Below are 23887 nucleotides of genomic sequence, written 5' to 3'. Positions count from 1 at the left end.
AGCTGAGCTTCAGTAGCTGTGTAACTTAGGCACTTCATTCGCATCCTGGTTTCATTCTTGTCTCCTCCTCCTCCCCCTCCCTCCTCTTTCTCCCTCTTCTCCTAAGATATGCTAACTGTCTTACAATTCACTGAGCAGTTGTGAAGAGGGTGTTGGTTAACTTATGCAAAGTACCGTAGAAGTGTGCCCTTGGTCTGGAGCTAGGGACGGGCTAGCTACTACTCATTGCTCACTCCATTCTCACTTTAACTTGGCTGCTGTTTCTTAGGACCCCACTGGAGTGCTTAAGCCTGCTCGATTCATCTCCAGGATGATACTTCACGCTCCACCAGGCTCACCACTGTCCTCACCATGACTACAGTCTTCCATACTTATTTACTCTTTAAGAAAAAAATTAGCATTTTTCTGATGTGTTCATATGATGGGGGAGGCAGAGGGAGGAGGTGCAGAGTGTCGTGGTACAGCATACACGTGGAAGTCAGAGGACAACTTTGTGTGGTCAGTTTTCTCCTTCTACTTTTATGTGTGTTCTGAGTTTTGAACTTGGGTCTCCATGCTAGTTCAACAAGCACCTTTACCAAATGATCCATCTCCCCTCTGCCCCACACTGGTCTACGCTTGCTTAAGCCTTTAACTTCCTCCAGGTCTACTGTGTTTTTCCATTTCTACAAGTTTTAAACGACTTACGGTCTCTGTATCTCCAAACATTGTCCATTGTGTCCTAATCACATCAACGTCCTAAGTGTTAGTAACCTTGGTAATAGACTATGATCTGTGACCTTCAAGACACAACACAGGCAGGACTGCTTTGCTGCAAAATGGGGTGCCTGTTCTCTGCTGGTTATATAAGCTGCATTTTGCTCCGTTTGACATACCAGCCCTGTTAGCTCTACCTCTCTACCGAGAAGATTAGGGAAAAAGAATTTACTCTTTTCAGTTGAGCAGATTCACCACGAGAGCTTAAGCACTTAAGGAAATGGAAGACCAATTGGAAGAGAAGATATGGTTTCCAATTAACTATGCACTTACGTCAAGAGCACAATGCTTTTCTGTAAATGAGGTATGATGGCTGCCAACAAATGCTTTTGTGGCTACCTCACCCAAAGTCATGAGCAAGAACACAGGTTCTGGTTTTAAGTTTCTGACTGTTCAAGGCTGTGTCAGGCAGAAAGGGCAGCCTCCCACTTTTAAAGGAGCTACTGTGCATTGACTATGCAAGGCAAGCAGTAAAACCCTAGTGGGAGTCAATAAACGGAGAGATAGAAGTCAGAAAATACCCAACCAACAAATAGGTTCCGTAATAATGTGACATTTTTATGGTCACATTTTTTAACCATAACAGCACTTTGAATGGTATGCATTATAGTATTTCAATTTAGTCATTTATCTAGAAATGAGTTTTATCTTGGCCCATAAATAAACAGTGACACTTCAGCAATTTGAAAAGCTCAGCTTCCCCCATTTGCTGGGAAGCTCATTTCACAATTACAGACACACGTGCCCTTTTGTGCCGTGTTGCTTAATCTTTGATTTATGGTACCTATCTTGGTGCTCACCTCATTCTGTGAACTACACAAAGTTTATCCAAGCTCAGCTATTTCATTCTTATTCCTAATCTTAATGGGTTATTTTCTCCACAGTGGCTGTATCTATCTAACAAATAGATTAGGGAGAGAGTAGGTACCCTTTCAGTCCCCCCCCAGCACTACGGAGTGTCTCCACATGTTAAGGCAGAAATAAGGAAGTCATTTCCCTAACAGCCTGACTTGTTCTTCCTGAAAGCCTTTGATTCTCTGGCCCCTGCTTCTCCCTCTGCTTGCTTTCAAAGGCAATTGCTGTCTGCCCCCTCCTTTCCCAGGTTCACTTTCAGCAGACTCCTTCAGCCAGAAGATTAACAAAGAAAATAAAACAGGCACAGGATGGTTCCTCTTTGGTTCCATCTTGCCTACCTTTACGTGGTGTGACAAGTGGTTGCTTGTGGCACCACTTCTAACCTCTCCCAGAGTCTTGCTACAGATCTGAGTCTTATCACACACACCAGGAAGCACTGGAGATGGCTTTATGGCAGTGCGCTTAATTTGAGGGAAACCAATGTCTTGCTCAAGGTCGGAGGAGATAAGTGTAGGTTCTTACGTCCTACGTCACCTGGATCCACACGTCACAGACTTGGCATGAACTGTGAGGTTTGTGCTCTGGGGTTTCTGCCAATGACTTGCTTCATTGCAGATGTGAATTTTCTTCTCTGTGTTTCATTATTTCTGTTGTTTTAGAAGGCAGGGGTAAATGTGTATTTACTCCCTTTTAAACTAGAAGTCAGGATAAAACATATTTTTAAGGTATGAAACCAGGCTGATTATTGAATAGCCACTAAAATCCATAGAATACAAAATGACATCCAGATTATAAGTAGTTATGATACCAAGTAAACAAACTCAGAAAACACACCAAGATGGGAAATATTTGTCTCCAAAATGGAGAATTTTTTTTCAATTGACAGCTTTACATTTTCTATTTTGGACTTTTGGTTAATAAGTTTTTACATTGTAACAGTCAGCAAGCAATGTCTACAAAATGTCTATGGTCGGATGGCAGTGCAATGTCTGAAGGATGCTGTCCTACAGAATGATTCTCTTAGGCTGGTCAGTGTCCGAATCTAGAATTGGCTGTGAGAAGGCCTCTGAACGCACCTGAGGAGGGTTACCTTGACCACGTTAATTGGTACGGAAAGACACATACTGAGTGCAGACAGGACTGATCCCGGGAGCCGAGCATAAGCATCGGTGTGTGTACTCACTACTCTCTTCTGACCACGGCTGCAGAGTAGCTGGCTGCTTCAAGCTCCTGCCACTGTGGCTTCCCCATCATGATGAGCTGTACCTGAAACAACCCCTTCTCACTGAAGTTGCTTTTGTCAAGAGTACTTTATCCCAGTGACAGAAGAGAAAAAAAAGACAAGTCTGCACACTTACTCATTTCAGCACATGTTTGCTGAATTTCTGCTGCGGGTCAAAGACAGTGCAAAGATTTATAGAGACAGCATTGAATAGTGCCGAGGAAGAAATACAATAGACAAGCAATAGAACTTTGGATCTGAAGTTGGGGTAAGTGTTATGACAGAGAAGCAATGCAAGGTGGATGTTTTGAGAATGGATACTGTGTTAAGTCTAAGAAAGTGAAGCAGTTTTTTCTTTTTTAAGTAGAGCCTCACTGGGTTAATATCAGAGATCATGAATTCTGTGATTGTTAGGCAATGCTATGTTCTGAACTTTGTGTCCTGTTAAATTCATATGTTAAAGTCCAATCACCATCCAGGCGGTATCAGCAGGCGAGCGTCCTTGAAAGGTGACTGGGCTCGGAATGATTACTCTGTGCAGAGGATCCGGAGCGCTCCCTGATACTCTCTCATCAGGTGAGGACGCACTGAGGGTACAGCATCTACAGACCAGAATATGACTCCTTACTAGGTACTGGGTCTGTGATCCGTAATTTGGAGCTTCTCAGCATCTCTCTGGGAGTCTAAGAGTAAGTTTCAGATATTTATAAGCTACCCAGCTTTTCGTATTTTGTTATAGCAGCTTGAACACATTAACACAGGAATTCTGGTTCAAGTGTCCACACAGTCAACCATTATTCTTTCCTAACAATGAGCATTGAAGCTCAGGATTATTTTGCTTGAAACTGGATGTTGACGGTGGGAAAAAAGAGCCTTCCCCAGGAAAGAGCACACCAAATGGCTCCCCAGTACCAAGTGATCAGCCTTGAAAACATACATGTGAGTAACATCATATAGACTGAGCAGGATGTACTCATATTGCATACTATGTATTTTTAAAAAGGTATACATATGCATATACGTATGTATTTGTAAGAACAATTGACAGAAAGGAGGCCATGAATTTGAAAATAAAGCAAGGATATATGCCTGGGTTTTGAGGGATGGGGAGGTAAAAATGATATTATAGCATAATCTCAAATAATAACCAAAAATAATAACACACAGCATTTATACTTAAAAGATTTGAGTTTTTAAGTCTAATTTAATAATTGTCATGCATCTTCATAATGTTATCAATTTGTGTTTAAAAGCCATGTGGCGTGCGTCTCTCTCATGATATATCTACTCTTTTCCTTTTAGACTCTGGTCATATATTCCACTTCCGTGCCTGTCATGAGTTGGTTGGTCTTCTGAATCTAACAAGCTTGCTGCCTCAAATACTGACTGACTTTGTAAGTTGAATAAAGTAAGTTCCTTGGTAACTTCTAAGGGACTCACGCTGAGTTCTCTATGCATCTCAGCCACTCATATACCTTGATCCAACATCATTGGGGAACACTATTAACAAGTTTTCTCTGTTTGATCTATTACCTTTAAGCCACTACAGGTCTAAAAATTAACTTTTTTTTAAACTAATGTACTCTTCTAAAAGTTCACTATCAGAAAAATCTCAATGCCCAACCTTCAATTTTCCTTTTGCCATATCACCTCCAAAATTGTACTGCCATCTTATTTTAACTCCTTAAAAGAGAAACTATATGTAAATAAATTAGCAGGCCACCTGGTCTTCCACGATTGCTTAGGAAACGCTATTGCTTGTGCCATAGCTACACACGCCAGACGTGCAGCGAAGCAGGAGTACAGCAGATGTGATGGAAACACGGTGTCTGGCACTGAGGTGTCCATGGACAAAAGTAAATAATCTTCTACCACACAGATAGCGAGGCGAGGGCAGAGGGCAGAGGGCAGAGGGCAGAGGGCAGAGGGCAGAGGGCAGAGGGCAGAGGGCAGAGGAAATGAGTCGATGGGGCAAGAAGGCTGAGCATGAACAAGAGGAGGAAAACACCCAGGAGGCCAACAGTCTCTGGGAATGTCTGGAATACTGAAGCCATTCAGCAATCGTAGCAACCATGGTGTCAAGTAAGGGGGGGGGGGGGGGTTAGGCCATGGATTCCGTGAAGCCAAACGTGTGGATGGGACCAAAATCATATGGATTTATATGACGGACTCAGGATTTTGGTTTTTAATCCAAACCTAATGAAGATCCAGTACACATCTGCTAGCAAAAATCTTTGAAGAGATCACTTTTAGGAACAAGGCAGGAATAGACCAGAAAGTAGACGAATTAAGTTGCTGCAATATTAAGCACAAGTCAAAGCAGTCCCACACCTAACAGTAATGGTCAAGGGGAAACAAAGCACTCTCAATGGTATCTTTGCAGACTTTTTGTCTCAGATTGCTTTGTTTGGGCAACTTTTGTCTTATTGGCCTAATGGGTTCCAATTTAGTGTGTTTTCGTTTTGTTTTGTTTTGGGGTGTGTGTGTGTGTGTGTGTGTGTGTGTGTGTGTGTGTGTTTGTGTGTATGTGTGTGTGCGCGTGCGCATGTGTGTGTTTGCACAAACATTCTCTCTCTCTTTTTTTTGTTTGCCTATTTGTTTTCAAAAGAGAGAGAAAAAGAGGGGGAGTAGGGTTAATGTGTGGGGAGGTGGAAAGGATCTTGGAATTGTTTGGAGAGTGGGACATCATGAAGAGGATATACTATACGAAAAAGCATTGTTTTCAATTAAAAGGAGACAGAAAGTTGTTACCGCAATCGGAGGGGAAGTTGATGGCAACATTAATAAAGACAAGATAAATGGAGACAGGAGAAAGAAAAACATTGAGAGTAACATAAAAATATATAAAAAGCAGGGCTTGAGTCTTACTAGGAGATGGGGGATGTTTGGAGATTAGGCACCATTGCAGACAATTTCCTTGAAAGCTGGAACTATTCAATAGCTAGGGAATTGGAACAAAGCCAGGATCTTGAAAGAAAGGAGATTTTCTTTGAGAGTATAAAGTTTGTGAGACACATCTTTACCCCCTCCCCCAACTTTTTAAAGAGAACACAGAAGTTCAGATGGCAAGAAGACAAAGAAGATTGCTAGACCAGGATTAGAGATGAGAGTGTGGACATCAGGAGCACAGGTGACAGGCTAAACCTCAAGAATGAATGGTGCAGTCTACACAGGATTATATATCAGTATCATTCAGCGAATGTGGTACATAAACGCCCTTCCTCTTCAGTGGGAAATGGATCAAGACCTGGCTCCAGTCATCCTTTGAAACTCATGTCAGCCACGCCCACACCATATGTCTTAGTGCAAAATGACACCAAAATATGATTTCCAGATTCTGTCAAACTCTAATGCTCTCCTGTCATTTCCTGCCCAGTGACCATTCATTCAGCCTTTACCTCTAACATGAAATGCCATGTTTTCTGGGAAGCCTGTGGTAATCTGATCATGCCCTTTGTGTTGTAGAGAAGGCCCCTTGTTCGTTCTCCTCTGTCCTAGAGCACTGATTCCCTGTCCTTACTATTGGTAGGCACCTTCCTTCATTGGTTAGAACATTTCTAGGAGGGAAACACTTCATTCATAAACAAAAGGTACTAAACCATGTGTTCATAGAACAAATGCACAGAATAATGAGACCTCCCTGTGCAAATAATACCAATGACATCACTAACAGTCCCTGACTACTGTTTGGAAAGCAGTCAGGGAAGGTTCTTAGGAATAATGTAATATTTTCAGTACAACCCACTAAACTTCATTGTGTTCTTAGACTATTGCTAAGAATCAGTACAAACTGATTTGAAAACAATCTAATATTTATAGTGATTACTAGGAATATGTGACTATTCCATTCAAGGAAATAAATAAAAGAGGAAACTGAAACAGTGAAAGGCAGTGGTAGAGACCAAGGGTGGATAAGGAGATATTAGGGCAGCTGTTCTCAACCTGTAGGTCATGACCCCTTCAGCAAGGCTCTATCTCCAGAAGTATTTGCATTATGATTCACAACAGTAGCAAAATTAGAGTTATGAAGTAGCAATAAAAATAATTTTATGGCTGGGGGTCGCCACAACATGAGGAACTGTATTAAAGGGTTGCATTATGAGAAAGGTTGAGAAGCACTGCCATAGAGCAGTTTGGTACAAGATCTCAGGGCATGATAATTTGGCCTGGAAGTGCAGCTCAACAGAGCAGCTGCCTATTACATGTAGGACAGGGATTTGATTAACAGACTGAAGATTATGGATAGCTCAAAGATAATTTATGTGTATATATATATGAAAGCTAATATTTATATAGCTTTTAATATATAAAAATATATTCTTAAAAAGTATCAAGAAGGAATCCTACCTGGAAAGACCTTAAAGAAAATACTAGTAGGGAAAGTAAGAAAGAAAAACAGGACCCCAGTGTTCCAAATGACAATACTGCATCCTTGAAAGGCCGGGTCATCTGGCAGTGGGCTTTGCTTCTGTCTGCTCAGCTCCTTCCTCAGGAGGGATGATAGAAAAATACTTCTCTGGGCTGAAAAAAAAAACCTTTCCATTTAACTCTACCTAATTGTAAAAAAAAAACAAAAACAGAGGAAGCATTTCTGCAATTCCCTTCCCCAACCTACATTGTTAGAGGGAAGATATGTAGACATTTTCCCCCAAGACACTGAAAGATGCATTCATATATGTGGTCTGAAATTTCAGTAATTATAACATTTTTTATCAAATGAAAGAAAGCATGCTATTCACCTTTTTTAAATTGTTTTTTTCGTCTTTAGGGAATTTTCTGATTTTCATTCTTAAGTTTAATGAGCGTAAGTTTGAGTGAAATAATGCTAAAAATCACAAAGCTTTATAAGGCTTAAGAACAAGCCTTGTAAAAGAGAGAGCAAGGATGTATCAAACATCTCACTGCTGGTCTTCTATTCTGCAGGAGTCAAGGAGAAATCTCACTGTAACATCTTCTACCTTGGAGCTAACTACCAAGAAGATAGAAATGTTCAGTGCTTTCAATCCCAGACCTTACAGTAATTAACCTGAAGAGGCTGAAATGTTCATGATTCAGTCCTATTATTTACAAGTCACAACTGCAGATTATTACTTTAGACATTCTCAATTATCCCATGTATATTTTGTTTTAATTTACTAAATAATTTGAAGTCATAGCTTTCTCTTCCAGATATGTCATGACCGTGTAGCCTATGCTAAGAAAGGAGATGAAACCTTCTTCACTGTTTGGTTCTGCCATGGGAGCATTGAATGACCTTTACCCCCCGAATGTCCCCCCCTTTCACTTCTAACATTTGCAAAGTAATAATCCTCTTCCTTTTAAGCTTTGAAGGAGTTAAATGGTGGGATAATAATGTTGCATACCCAGTTCGTTACTCAACAGTAAGAAGCTGTGGGCAGTGTAGTTGAGCAGAAGAGCCCAGAGGAAGCTGTGGTTTCAATCCTCAGTGTTTCTCATTGGTGACCGAATGGCGATAATGCCCAGAATGTCAATAAAGGAGCTATACATCCTGCATTTCGCTCAGTAATGGAATATGAGTGTGAGATGTGTAAGATTATACCACCTATCTATCAATTTTTAAGAAGATTTATTTAATTTGTATGAGTACACTGTAGCTGTCTTCAGAACACCAGGAGAGGGCATCAGATCCCATTCTAGATGGTTATGAGCCGTCATATGGTTGCTGGGAATTGAACTCAGAACCTTTGGAAGAACAGTCAGTGCTCTTAACCACTGAGCCATCTCACTAGCCCAAATTTTAGTTTATGTAAGGGCCTTCCACAATGTTCGTACAAGGACTAAAGCATCCAACGAAGGGATTTTCATTATGGAAGAGTCAGCTTTGTTGGATGAACACTAAAAAGCAATCAGTGCACTAAACCTACCAAAATCATGCCACTCTTGTGACATTCTGAGTCTAGTGACTTCTGAGTGAGGTTATCACTCTGTCAATCAAACAGATCATAGACACGAATGCAATTTGACGATAGTTTAATATGAAGACCAAGAGAAGGTGTAGAACTCTTAGCTCCTAAGATTTCTGAGGAGCAGATCACAGGTTGAAGTGTCTGGAGGAGGGAACAGAGGCCACAAACCAGTAGCCCAAGAGAGATCTGCAGCCACCACCTATGGCCAACAGGGAGGTGCTTGGCAATGGGAAGTTCATGGGAAAACCCCATCCTTTCTCTGCACTTGTTCTCTAACATTCAGCGGACTCTTACTGGTTAGTGAGATATTGTAATATTATACCAATCAGAAGCAAGAGACCAACAGAGCCCATCGATTCATCCTAGAAAGCATCCAACATATGCTTCAGCACACACAGTGGATGGAGAAAAGTAGGAAGGATCTGACATCACTATTCCTATCTAAACCCTACCACTAAAGCTCACAGGTGAAGTAATTAATAAACATTTGTGCACTTGAGAAAGGGTGAAACTGAATCAAAATATTGAAAAGTTTTATAAACCATATTAAACCATATCTAGTATAAGACACTAGATAATCTGCCCATCACGCTTGGGACCAGTGCGATGTCTACATCCTGTCTACCATTATTATCCAATGGGGTTCATAGTCCTCTGCTTGGGCAGACAATGGAGATGAGAGGAGTTAACATTCTGAACATGTGTGTAATTTATATGTCCATTTTTAGTATCTTATTTTTCTATCTCATTATTGTCAAAGCTCCAAATTCTTTCCTAGCATCAAAAGTTCTCAAAAAGTCGGATTGAACGTCTTATGATTTCATTTACCTTTTAAACTGTCTGCCAAACATCTACCAGGAAAGGCATTTTTGCCTACTTATTTCATAGGGCCTGTATTCAGATGCTCTGTGTATAAATACGTGATTTTCTTTTGTAAATTAAAACCCCTAACATTGGTTAATTGCATTGGAGTTAGCCTCGGGGCTTGGGTTATAATAACACATTCGCTCTTTAAGACATGCTGAAAGATCTGGTTCTCTAGCTAGTGTACACTGATCATGTGATACCCTTCAACACGGGGCTACATACTTTTATAGGCCGAGAAATCAGCTTTTACCAAAATTAACAACCAGCTTTCCACTGCAACACACCAGCAATTATCTTAAAGGTGGGAACGAGTGTGTCCTAATCTCTGCTACAGATAGCTAAGAATATTTGCTGACAGAGTCATGATCCTGGATCCTGCTGGTCCGTGAAAACCCCTTTCTAATTCTATCCAGCTTGTTCTGAGATTGGATATAAGATAGAATCTGGTAATGAGCCCAAGTTCTCTCAACTCTGATCCATGAGACAGCCAGTCAAGTGTTTTGCTGGCTTGCCCTCTCTTAGCAAGGCCCCTGCTTTGAAATACCAGACCCTGAGGATAACAGTCTGCCTCAAATAGATCAAATAGGAATTTGTCCCTGTGGGGTTTTTTCCCTTTCAATCTTTCTTATTTCTGAGCTTGGGGAGGACACATTTTTAATGCCTGATCCTGACTGAAAGAGCACAGAGCAATCTCTTGTTCTGTGGGACAAGGCGAGTGAAATGACAGAGCTTCTCCTTCTCATGCTGTGCAAATATCAGCTTTGCATTAAAAAAAAAAAACCACTATTGCACAATGCATCATGCAGTGAGGCCTGCCAAATTGGGGAGAAAGAAAGAAAAGCAGAATAGAATGGGTTTCCTACATGCACATTTTAATGATTTTTGGAAAATCGTCAACCTGGATCAAATTTTAAAAAAAAAAAATGATTTGACAATTTTCCACTAGAGCCAGAATGCAAAGTCTGGTGATAGTTAAATTTCAAGAAACTTTCTACTTTCTTGATAAGTCTAACAAATAGAATTACTTTATTCCACTAAAATCCCAACCCTTCACGATGCTTATTTCATGCAGGTTTGGGGGCGGAGACGCTTTTTCAAATAGCCACTGATGTTGTACGTGTGCACAGACACCCATGAGCCCACTGCAATGAAATCTTTGAAAACACAGGGCTTCCGAGCATGAAACATGCCTACAGACATTGTGGAAGTGAGGAGCAGCGAAGAATCCTTCAACAGGGAGAAACAGAACTTCCCCCCTCCTCAGCAAATCAATCGGGAACTTCCGAAGACCTCCTCCGCTGTTTCTTAGCAACACTAGTAAACACTGTACTACATCTAGTACCGGAGACTTTCACCATGTTAATCTGTGGGTACTCAATTCAATTAAAGATTAGACTTCTCAATTGTAGTTTCAGTACACAGCAGGCTACTGAAGTGCCATGATCAGCGGCTAAGTGTGCTTACATCAGCACAACTCCAGGAGCGAAAATGAATCATTTATTTCCATCTCGCTTTGGCTGCTCTTCTTCCAAGGCGCCGTTCTGAGTTCATGCGCTTTGGAGAGCATTGGAATTCTATGGTTAACACACACACAGCTTGGAGACCTCATTTATGAAAATTCCTTTAAACCTTTCGCCACTTTGACAAATCCCGTCCAAGTTTGCTGAGCCAATTCAAAAGTAGCTCTCAGCCCTTTTATAGGTTTTCAGTTACACCAGCACAGCAACCCAGAGCCATGGTGTTAGCTGCTGTGTGTGAGCTGCAGAGGAACTTGAATTCTTTTTTAGGAGACTGGGATGAAAGCCCCAAATTAGAGCCAATGGATGAAACTTTGTCTACCTCGAACTGTCCATGCCTCACTGACACGGCTGTCAGATAACGTAAACATGGCTCATGTTTAGTTATTTACCATATGGTATATGTGATGATTTTTCTAGCTTTTAGAAATTTACTTTGCAAAAATAAATATTGGCACATTACTCCATGCTCCAGTTGCCCTAGATAGAGTTTTCCTTATGAAATTACTCAAAATGTTGTCTGTGTTCATTAATCCTCCTGATACACAGCATAGAACAGCAAGATTTACTTTTCTGGTGTGGATCAGGCACAATTTCAAGAAGGTCAAGGCACTCTCCAGCATGAAACTGGCAAGTGTTGGTCAAATGGAGGCTAAGCCTAATTCTAATTGATTTCAGCATACTTTTTCCCTCTATATTTATTTATTCCCATGTGCATATATGCACATGTATGTGCATGTGTATGTTTGTGTGTGTGTGTGTGTGTGTGTGTGTGTGTGTGTGTGTGTGTACATGCCCCACAGCCCTCATATGCAACAGTACCCATGACTCATCTGTATAAAGGTCAGAGCATAACTTACAGGAGTCAGTTCTCTCCTTCAACCATGTGGGTGGTGGGTATAGACCTCAAGTCATGAAACTTGGCAGCTGACACCTTTATCCACCAGGCTATCCTGCTGACCTTAAAGGCATTTTAAAATTATTATTGAAGATTTCAGTGTGTGTGTGTGTGTGTGTGTGTGTGTGTGTGTGTGTGTGTGTGTGTATGTGTGTGTGTGTAGGTATGTGTAGGTATGTGTATGTCAGTTGGGTACAGGTTTCTCTAGAGGACAGCAGAGGGCATTCCCATCCCCTGGAAATGAAATGCCAGGAAGTAGGGAGCTGCTGGATGTAGGTGCTGGGAGCTGAACTGGGGTCCTCTGAAGTGAAGTTTGTGCCTTTAACAGCTGAGCCCTCTCTCTTACCCCTCAAGCAGTCTGTAAATGGGCATGAGAGCCAATCGCATTCTTTGTCCTGATTTCAAGTGTTTTATTACTTAGATGAAACACTGATATCTTCCCCGGTTTCAAGCTTTGCAAATTTTTACATATGTGATTAGCATGGTTTATGTGAGTAGCAAACTTTTAGATGTGGTTGAATGGGTTGTTTGAAGTGACATTTATCACTGAGGGTAAAGTAGACGTGCAAAAACCATGTTTTTAACCAATTAGAAGCTCTTGCATAAATTTAAATACTGCCGCATATGCAAAGGCAATTGTACTCAGAATGTCAATCTCCCGTTTTCTCCGGGTGGGAGGGAGGGGTGGCGGGACAGAGTTAATTTGAAAGCACCAAGGGAGCAGAGCAAGCGCAGGATGACACTCTAGCTGCTCCCTGCTGCAGTTTGCTTTCTCCATGTGCACCAATGTTCTGTTTGTCAACTGACCCTTTTGGTAATCTCAGTAAGAGGTGAACGAATGATTCTTCGTGTCTGGTCTGTCCTCCTGTTTGCTTTCTTAGAATGAATGAATATTCATTCTAGAATGAATATTATGGTTTAATATAGTATTGCTTGACATTAGAGAGTGGAATCAAAAGAGGCAATGTACACGTGGAGGCTCCGTACACAGTAGTGCAACCACTCAGTCATTCAGTTTCACCCAAATAGGGCTCTGTGACTCTGGACAGAGCTGGGAGATGGACTGGGGATTGTGGATGTTGTATGCTAAGTCTGAAAAGGCAAGCCTTCATATATCAAACTTAGTGTGGCAAGTAACCCCCTTCATTCATTAATATGTTTGCCAGCTTCTGACTGCATTTCATACAACAGCAGGATACAGATGGATGGTGAAGCTTCATTCCTTACCCTCTGACCCGGTTTGGGGAGCACACAAAGCCACAGGCACCTCCTGTCCAGGCAAGAGCTGAGGTTGGAGCTAAGTGTTGACTGAATCAGAGGGACTCAACCAGGGGAATCTAGAGTCCAAACCGGTATTCCGCTTTGGAACCACTAGCCACAAGTAGCTGGTGAGCATTGGAAATGTGGCTAGTCTGGGTTAAACATAAAATGCACATCAAATTTCAATGACTTAGTGTACAAAAAATAAGAAGAATGTAAGGTATTTGTTCAATGATTTGGAACACATGGAAATCCTAAGGTTTTAGATGCACTGAGTGAAGGAAAACATATTATTAAAATCAGTGTCCCATTTTTGCTTTTACTTAGGGTATGCCTATGAAAAAATGTGAAACCATCTACTTGTTGTCCATTTATAGAGTTTTGCCTTTTTGTGTGATACTTAAAGGGAAATTCTAGGGAGGTTCTGGAGAGGAATAGGCCGCCAGCAAGAGAAGTAACCATGGCATGAGAAGAGACACAGAGAGACCAGCAATGTTACTGCTTTCTGAGTTGTACTTCTGCTGCATTCATCTGCAGCAAAGGGAGCCAGAGAAGATAATCCAAGGTAATAACATCTCAAGCAAATTAAGAGCAGCTTATGGTTTAAAGGGAGCAATTCTCTACTAGGGGCCCTGGCAACTAGTTAAGTCCATCTTCACCCCACCCATGGTTAATCCATTTACTCACTCTTGCCTTCTCATCTGCAAGAGGAGACTGAGATGAACTCCTCTGCCTGGATGCCCCCAGCTCCTATTTCCCCTTTTAGATTTCTCTATGGGAATGTGTGGTATATGCATATATAACAGCAGTTGCTTGTGGAGGCCAGAAGGGGGCACTGAACGCTTGCAGCTGGAGTGATGGTTGGTTGGGAGCCAATCATGGATGCTGAGAACTGATCCTGAAAGAGCAGTTGGCTCTCGTAACCACTGGTCATCTCTCTAGCACAGTGTTTTCCTCTCCATGGCAGCCATTTAACCTTACAGCAGCGCAAAAAACATTACATGTGTTGAAATGGGAGACTGATGTCCAAGCTTTTCTTTGTTGGTCAGCCATCCCTAGAGAGACATTCGCAGGGAAACAAGACACTGCAACTCTCTCAGTCTTTGTCTCCTCACATGAAATAAATGGCTTCATTCATAGGCTTATTGTGAGAATTGAATAAGCAAAGTAATTATAAGGAATCTAGGAGCCACCCAGAGCAGAGAACCCTGGATCTCACAAATGTAGCCACTAGTTGTCCTCCTCTGTGGAATAATGATTCTTCTGATCTCCAAGCCATAGATGTCAGCCCAGAAAGTTTGGGTTGCTTCTTTCTCAAACTCTGTCTTGATGTGGTCACTAGGGACTAATTAAAAGCCAATCATGAAGAAAAAGTTGATAAATTATCTGAACAGAACTTCAAAAGGAATCTCACTTTATGTCCAATATTCTGAGCTACAAATATGAGGCTCAAGTTAGACGAAACGGGAAAAAAATCCAAAGAGATAAAAAAAAAAAAACCCTTTCTAAAAAATCTCCAAGATGAAAGATTCAGGAAATACAGTGTGAACAGCACTAAGTTTTAGCTCCCATGGGAACTAGATAGTACAGTCCTAATCTTCAGCTGTCTGTCTAGAGAGAGAGACGGTCCTGTCATCAAAGGGCTCTTGTGAGATCAAGAAGGATGTAATCGTATCCTGCTGAGGCAACAGCTCTCATGAAATCATGAAGATGAGAGGAAGGAAGCCATGCCAATGAGTACCTGAAAATGATACAGACCAGCCAGCCTGCACACACCCTTCCCTTTCCTCTCTCGCTCCCTCAGAAGAAGGCAAAGTCCACACCACAAGACTTTGGGACTTGTGGTAGGCACCTTGAACTTGTCCCCAGGACAGTGACAAGGTTGTGAATGGTTCTAAACACAGGTCCATGATTTGCCTGCTTCAGAAAGACAACCCATGACTGTGGAGAGGTTTGACTACAACTGGAGACTTGAGGCACCTTCTTTGGATGACTTGGGAAGTGAAGCTTGATGGTCTCAAACAAAGAAGAGATAAAGCGTCAGAGCCGAGGCAGGAAGCATCTATGGCTGACTAAGAGGTGGAGAAGGTAATGAAGAAGTCAGACCTAGTGCCAAGGTTTTGGGCTCAGGATTCAGGGAGGAGACCTGGTTTTCAGAAAAGTCAGCTGAGACAGACGCCTGCTCTGTACATTGGCAATACCCTTTCTCTCCTCTCTTCTGTATTTTCTTTTTAAGCCAGTCCTAGTATCATGAAAGGGACAAGGACTTAGAAAGGGATTTTTTTTCAAATGTTTCTACTACCCTATCTGTTCCTTCTTACTTGAGGAGGTGCAGACTGTGACTTGGTTTCTCTCTCTTGCAACAAAGCATGATCCCTAACAATTCCTATGTCACAAAAGTAAAAGTTATTTTTCAGTAAGTGATAGATTAGAAAAAAACAGAAAGACAAAACAAAACAAAACAAAACAAACAAACAAAAAACAATCTACGTTACTATGACAGGAGTGCCCTGAAACATTTCAGTCCACAAAAGGCACTTAGGGATTTTTATAGCTGACTCTACCCTGAACAATGAACAGCCAGACCAGATTGTTTTAGAAAATGTTACTGCACCAGATAATGGCACGTTCATTCATTCAATTAACATTTATTGAGTATCTTCGGGGTTCTTAGGCTTGGGCAATAAAAAATAAACTATAAAAGTGTATGCTCAGGTTTAAGCTCGTCCATCCAGGGCTCGTTCACACAGCACATCTGTATGTGATGTCAGGAGGATTGTGTGAAAGCACTGAGACCAGGTGTTCTGTCTGGACCAGCAGCTGCACCTGATGGTAAAGACACCCCCGAATTTCAGCCGGGCTATCTATAAACGAGCTTGATGAAGCAGCAATTTGAATTAATCTTTAGGAGAAAGAACAGAACATGTTTAAAAACCCATTCCTTCCTAGCAAAATGTCCTCTAGCTAACAGTTGTGAAGGGATCCTGATGAGGCATTCTAATGGCCTGCCTTTTCTCTCTCTGCTCTCCATGAGAAAACCAGACTATACTGTGGATTTAACTTTTGACATTGCACCTATGGCTCACCTAAATATACCTTCCTTGTTGCTTCCTGCCTCACTGCCCCGTGCCTAGGCCCGACTCAGTTTTCAAGCATTCCTCAGCAGTGGGCATCTGTACCACCCTTGTCTACCTCCAGTGTAACTGGCCGTGCTCTTGAGGATACACATCCTATGTCAAGCCACCTTGGGCAGGCTGATAAGCAGTGCCCCTGGTTCAGGAACATTCATGCTGCCCCGGCTAGGCTAAAGGGGCCTGCTAGGCTCAACCTAAATAAGGAACATTGCTCCACATACCTTGAATCGTTATTTCCCTCCTGAACAAGTCCTTCTAACTTCCGTTTAACCTCTTAAGGTAACCGGGGATATCATAGTTGGTTTTCTGGTGCCTTCTTTACCCTAAGAAACTTTTCTATACACAGTAGTCAGTGAGATACAAACATAAGCAATAGCTAATACTGTGTGCTCTGTAGCTTATAACAATTTTGCCTTCACTCTGCCTCCTCTAATAAGCCTTTCTGGGATTGAGTTTTTCTCTCCCCCCACATAAATCACTTACTAATGTCCCCATGTCTCATAAGCGCACAATCCTCTGTCAGTCACTTAAACTCTTTTAAATCTCAGGGTGATTTTGACTCTCTGCTTTCACCACCTCTATTATCAGTCACCTAATCCTAAATCCGGAGTCTCCCAGAACACGGAGCAGTGGGCACTTCTCATCTTACGTGCCCAGCGGTCCGTAAGCACTCAAGATCAACGTTTCCGTATTTCATGACTTTGTTCTCAGCAGAATGCTCCCTCTATAATAAAGTGTTCTCAAAGGTCTCATAGGTGTATTTAAAAAAACAAAACAAAACTATTTTTGTAATTCCCTCCCATCTCAGGTGTTTCCTTTCTAAACCCCTTCAAATCTGGGGTGACCTTAGAATTTGATAAGCCAGTGGCAAAATAGCTAACATGACATGATCAGGCACTCAACACTTGCTTCTGCTGTGTGGTTACTCCTTTGCTACTCCTTCCATTGTTCTCTGAATAGAGATTGGGTACTGAGTGAGGAGACCCAGGCTAGCCTGCTAAAGAGAGCTTCCTCTCCTAGTCCACCCATGCACTTGGATAATAGCCTGACAACAGCCAGACAAGTAGTCAAGGCTATCCTAGACCCAAGGTCCTCCTCTCAGCTGAGTGACGATGTCACCTACAGGAACCTTCATTGGATTAGCAGAGCCCAGTCCAAACTGCTCACCAAAAGAACCATGATCTTTAGCCCTTTTAAGCAACTACATTATAGAATGACTTAATAACAAGTCAATCGGTAACTGATAAAATGTTTACTTTCTCCAAATTCTTTCATGGTTATTATTTAGTTTTGGGGGAACTCAATTCTGACATGTCTTGTTTCATGTTCTGCAGCATTATTTAAAATTTTAGGTATCCTATTCTCTGATTTTAATTCCCGTATGAAGAGATCATGCTGTGTGTATGTTGTGGTGTGTGTGTGTGTGTATGTGTGTGTGTGTGTGTGTGTGTGTGAGAGAGAGAGAGAGAGAGAGAGAGAGACTTTGTTTTCTTTATGTGCGTGCATCTCAGTGAGTGGATTCCACATGTGTGCAAGCACTGAAGCCAGAAGAGGGCCCTGGAATATTCAGTAGCTGGAGTTGGAGAAGTTGGAAGTCACCTGACAAGGGTACTCTTAACCCATAAGCCATCTCTCTGGCCCATGCAGTCTATACTTTTATATTCTACATATTCACACACACACAATAACTAAGAGTCAAGTCAGACTTTTGAATATGTTCAGCCATCAATGAGCAATTACTCTTTTGGTCCTTTAATTTTGATTCAGATCTTTTTTTTTTTCCTTGAGACAAGCTGTCTTGAAAATCACTAAGGATACCAGATGACCCTTGACCTTGTAGCTGTCCTCCTGACCTCTACCTGTCACTAGGTCCAGCTTTGATCATTAATTTTAGAGGTTTAATAGAAGAATTAAGTTGCCAAGCATAAAATATGAAGTCTGTTATCTAACTAGAAAATAATGCAGTTTATAGCTAAGAGACCAAATTATGTATTCATTTCAGGGAATGTTACTCTGCAAGTGAATTTGCATATAAGTCAAAGAGCAAAAGTAAACAAGTATATACAGGTCTCTGTTTCACAGAAGCAACTATTTGATTTTCACCACATATTATTTGTCTCGGAAGACCCATAGTTCTCCTATGGGATTTGCATCTGTAACCTGAAAGCTTGCCAAAAAACAGACTTTTTCTCTAAGAGTGTCACCGATCCTCTTGTGGCTCTTCAATTAGATTTTGCATTTAAAAGAGAAAGTCCCTTGTGCTGCTTCTAATGATGCACCTGCTACTTGGGAGATTTCTTCTTTTCACAAGAAACAAGTTAAATCTGGCAAGAAACATGGCTCCAGGCTCTCTCTGATAGTATCAAAGAGCATTTGTATGTTTCAGATGTTTTCTGTGGGTTTCCCTCCTAAGCACAGTGAAGTGTCTCCAAGTCCTTCCCAAACAACAATGCTGGCGATGGTTTTGGCTTCTATTCTCTGTTTGCACTGTACACCTGCACTGAACAGCTGTTTGGACTCAGCAAAGCTGTGACGTGGCACTCAGCAATCCACGGGCTTTAGTCACTTCCTTTCAGACATGGACAAACAGAACATATCGAATTAATGAATGGAATCCCCATTTCAGATGTACTGTCCTGTAAACTCTCTTCACAAACCGCTTAGGGACAATAACAGTTACATTCAAAATGATAAAACCTCTTTATAAACCTCCCCTTTAACGGCATTACTAACATTAGTGATGTTCTATGACCCTTAAGAGAAGCACCATCATTTGCTTTCTGATTCTAGACCTGGAAACGCATGTTATTTGATTAGAGACAATACCTAGCTAATGCTCCTTTAGAAAGAGACCTCTGTGATCAGTCCCCAAATGTCACGCATTCTTCTATTAGTTGAAAGGACAGTTTAAAGGTGTCTCCCAGCATTTTGCTATGCAGGAAGTAATTTAATATCCAGTCACATCAGAATCAGACACTGCCTCCCAGGTGTGCACACATTAGCATACGGGGCCTTCCTACATCTTGCTCTCTTGACTTTTGAATTTTTCAGTATGTACAAACGAAGTACAGATTTGAACGTATTCCCAACGGAGATGTCTGCTTCATAACGAGAAAGAGGTTTTTGCCTGCTTGCAGATTCAGCGCCGAAATGATGCCTGACCATAACGTGTTTAGAGTTGACACCTCGGAGAACTGACGTCTGTGCAAATGTAATCCCCATAAACCTCCCCAGATAGTCCTTATTTCATTTTGCAAACTGTACCCTGGCAGGGCTCCACAGCACGTGGTGTGTGGCGAGACTGTGTTGCGCCGCCCTTTCTTCCTAGGGGCTCTTTGATGGACACTGTCAGTAACAACCATGAGGAGCGGCGCCCCACCTCAAGCAAGTGAAAAAAAAAAAAAAAGGGCACAGACAGCAATGCTGCCGTAATTAACTTTCCCAAGGAAAGCAATGTTCTCGCAGGAAAAAACAACGTTTCCACCCTCCTAGCGGCTAGTTGGAAATGAGCAACAATGCAGTTGCCTTTTTGTCTCCTGAAGACTTTCTTTGCTGCAAGCAGTAGCGTGTTCCTCAAAGAATGCTAGTATTTCCTGTGGAAACTGTATGGCTGCCAGAACTGGCTCAGAATATTTCCCCCTTTCTTTTCGTAAAAAAAAAAATGAAATAAACAAAACGTGGCATTTGACAATAGCCAACGTTGGCTTCATCCCCACTTACCACCTGCAAAGGAAAGTCACCGCCACTGAGAGGGTCAGGAAAGAAGCCTTCCCCAGGACGTGGATAATCCCGGGACGCCGGACAGCGCCGGGAGGAGGAGCTGAAGCTGGACGGGGCAGCCTAGGCGCCGCGGGGCTGATGGGCCAGGGGCTCCCTTCGGGTAGCGACACCACCCGGCATCCCCTTCACGTTTGTTATTGTTCTGGTTACTAGTGTAGCTATCACCAAGCCTTTGCCCCTCCCTGGGAGCTCTTAGGAGCCTCGGCACAGCCCATCCCCGCCTCCGGGACGATCCGAGGTAGCAGCAAGCAGAACGCCAGCTAGCGCAAGGGCCAATGAAAAGAACCATCCCCCTGCACCAGAGCCTAGGACTGGGAGGCGGGAGTGACTTGGGTTCCCCGGGGTGAAGCTGCCTGGGTTACCACAGCGATCCCCTCTTGTGGCTCTCTGCAGCGGCACCGCGCGGCTCCGGGCAGAAGGGACCTGAGGCACAAAGGGGGCCCCCCGGGGTCCCGAGAACCCGCAGGGTGTCGCCCGGTGCAAAGTTGCACGGGCTCAGCCTCGCCTGCTCGCGTCCCTCTCTTCCCTGCGGCGTCTGCGGGAGGACCTGGACTCACCGGAGCGGGAAGGGCGGCGGGAGGGATGGACGGACAGACGGCGAGAGCGGCGGGCGCAGGAGACCCCGGCGGGCGGCGGAGGCGCTGCCGCGGCCCCGCTACGTCACAATGCGGCCCGGCGGCCGGCGCCGCACCCCGGGCCCCCCAACGGGCGCGCGCGGGCGGGGACACCCGGGGCAGCGGGACGTTGAGATCAGGGACGCGACCACCAGGCAGGACCGACAGCGACCGTCCCCTTGATCCACAGCCCAGCCCACGCCCCTCGCTAGCAGCCTCCTTCCCCCAGTATCCCGGACCAGCGAACCTGCTGCTTCTGCTTACCTCGCGCGTTCACTTCCGCCGCCTTGGCTCTTTCCCGCAGGCTCTCTTCCCTCCTCCCCTCCCACTTTTGGCCCCCTCTTCCCACTTTCTTCCCCCGCCTCCCCTCTGGCTTTGCTGCCTCTCCTCCCCCCCCCCCACCCTCCGTCCCCCGCGCGCTCTTTCCTCCTTGGAAATGATATCTCCCCTCACCACGATCCATGAATCAACCGCTGCCACCTCATTGGTCCCCAAACCATTCCAAGGTTCCAGCATAAAACCGGGAAATGAGAAAAGGAAGGTGGACACGGTCCTGGGAAACTGTCTTGTCTGAGGAGCGTTTTGGCGAGAGTGCTATGCCTTGGCACTGCGTCTTCAACCCCCAACGTTCCCCTCTCCAAGTCTCGCCCACCCTGGAAGACTTAGCCAAGGAGTAAAGGGGCAGGGTTGGGTTTTTTTGTTTTTGTTTGTTTGTTTTTATTTTTTGTTTTTTCTTTTTTGTTTTTTTTTTGTTTGTTTTTTTAACCCAGAATGTTTTGTGCTCCTGGGTGGGTGGCGCTAGAGATTTGGGTCTGAAATGACAGTTGGTTAATTCAGCCGTGTACCCTGGACCCTGTGATGATAGTAACTTTACTCCTAGCACACCTTATGGAGGACGCACAGTAATGCCTGCAGCGGAGGGTGAGCACCTCTTTCCTATTTCTGAAACAAAATACAGGAAGAACAGAAGCACCCATAGCAACCTTGGCTCTCTGTTGCCCTCTTGGAAAGCTTTAAATAGCTTTGGACAAATTTCTGTTCCAGGATTGGGAAAGGATTTGAAGAGTGTTAAAGGAAAGCCATCGTGGGTTACATTCTTGTTCCAGGACATGGCCGCTTGCTTGAGGTTGTCCAAATGAGAGTGCGAAGGAAAGACTGAGTTCCCGTCAAATTAGGGTTCATCTTGCTCCTCTTTCAGCCAGTTCTCAAAGGTGAGAAGGGCTCTGAGATCCAGGGAAACCCAGTACTACCTAGGTGCTGGCAGTGGGATGCGTGCCAGCGTGTCACAGAAAAGACACTGCCAGTAAGAGAGAAGGGCCTGGGTGTTTTAAAGCTAGGTTTCTGTGAGTGATTAAGAGTGAAGCTGGAAGTCATTCTTAGGAGACACATATGTCTATTTTAGGATTAAAGATAATCAGAGTAATCCTTGTCCTGCACACAACTGGGTTCCTACCTCTAAGGCCTGCCATAAATGTCACCCCTAGAAATGACATCCTTGGACGTGATCAGAAGACAGCTCCATATGATTTAATCCTCTTCCCTACTCTTAGATGTCTTCCCCAGGTTTTGACTAAAGAGCGAAGCATATGATCACACAACTCTGCCATGTGTTTACTGTAACTTATCATGGCTAAGTACTGCACGGAAAGTGGCTTCACAATTTTTAAAAATACATATCCTCTGGTAGAAAATATGAAATTGGATGACATCATACGCCACTAAAAATACTTTAGAATATTGGTTTTAATTTTCTCACATCTGGTTAGAATAAAACTTCTTTTTTCCTGGTGTAAACTCTGAGGAAAGCACATCTTGCTTCGATCCAGTAGATATGGATAGAATGGGTGTTTTCTCTCTGACGTGGAGCTAGACAGAGTAGAAACGTCGATGCCTGCCTTCTTGACTTCACTGAATCCTTTGGGGGGGAAAAGATTCAGATTTGAATTTATTGAAGTCAATAAATGTTGAAAGATAGGTATCCCCCTTCTGGTTGCCCTGGACACCCTACAGTTCTTGTACTGATCCAAGTGTTTACATGATTCAGTGAGAGGCTGGATTTTGTTGTATGTACCAAAAATGGATTGCCTGGGGTGAAGAGGGTTTCCTGGCCTCAGCAACCAGCATGCAGCAGCACAAGGCAGAAATCTTTGTGATGTTTCATCAGTTATTTCCCCTATTTTATTTTTTATAGTTCTTTTGTTACTTTTTTTTCTGTTCCCAATATGTTTTTGATTACATACTTACCATTGTTTCCATGTGATTGTTTTTACGCTGTGATTTAAATCTAGGCTTGTATACACTTTCCCACATAGACCTCGTGTTTGCTTTTGTTTGGACTGTTTGCTGGTTTGCTTCTCCTCTGCAAATCCGTGCCAAATCCCGACCACAAATGGATACACCAAAGTGTGGCAGTAATGAAGTAGTTCAGTTCAAACAGCTGTTAGATTTTTAGATTGGATGGCAAGAACGACAGCTTCCTCAGCATCACGTTGACTTCTTTTTAGCCAAATGAACCAGCTAATGCCTCATCTTTCTGATTGCTCATTACCGACATCCAGTCTCTGGTAGTCCAGTTCCTAATAAAACCGCCTGTTGTGTGGAGTTCTGAAAGAGTGCCTGAGCTAGCCACAGCCAAGAGACCATTTACCTCTCTCACCATAGCCCCTACCTATGCTCGCCATGCTATCTGCTGTGCTCCTCTTAGTGACCATATTTTTGCCTCTTGTCCATTTCTTATCCCTACCATTCAACTGTCAGTTCCTGTGGCAATGACGACAAGCTCCCATTATTCACATTTGGGTCCTCAGCACTGAGCACATTTTTATACTCAGAGTTAGCTACTGAAAATAATTAGTGAAGAAGTGCGTTCCACTGTAGATCATCTGCCAAAGAGCTGCCATATAATTGCTCGCTCAATTATTACAATTAAACATCTGCCTGCTCTATGATTTGGTCCGATTTTTGTGATATATCTTTATCGGTCTGTGAGGATCGGATCAAACTACCTCAAGTGATCAAACAGAAAGAGGTTTTTCTATTTTTAAGTTCATGTTTTAA

The 23887-nt window shown here is 43.0% G+C and overlaps 1 protein-coding gene across 13 annotated transcripts in view; it reads right to left on the bottom strand.

Moving 5' to 3' along the window:
- Positions 1 to 21415, bottom strand: part of Sncaip (synuclein, alpha interacting protein) — a 137752-nt gene extending 116337 nt beyond the window's left edge. For 3 of the 13 annotated variants that reach the window (NM_001437472.1, NM_001437475.1, NM_001437483.1), the window contains 1 exon segment: positions 20774 to 20983. The gene's annotated coding sequence lies outside the window, so the exon portion shown is untranslated. 13 annotated transcript variants of the gene reach the window in all.
- Positions 21416 to 23887: the final 2472 nt, after the last annotated feature.

The sequence above is a fragment of the Rattus norvegicus genome, chromosome 18 (assembly GCF_021556685.1).
Source record: "Rattus norvegicus strain SHRSP/BbbUtx chromosome 18, alternate assembly SHRSP_T2T, whole genome shotgun sequence".
NCBI lineage: Eukaryota > Metazoa > Chordata > Mammalia > Rodentia > Muridae > Rattus > Rattus norvegicus.
This window is presented reverse-complemented; position numbering and strand designations above follow the sequence as displayed.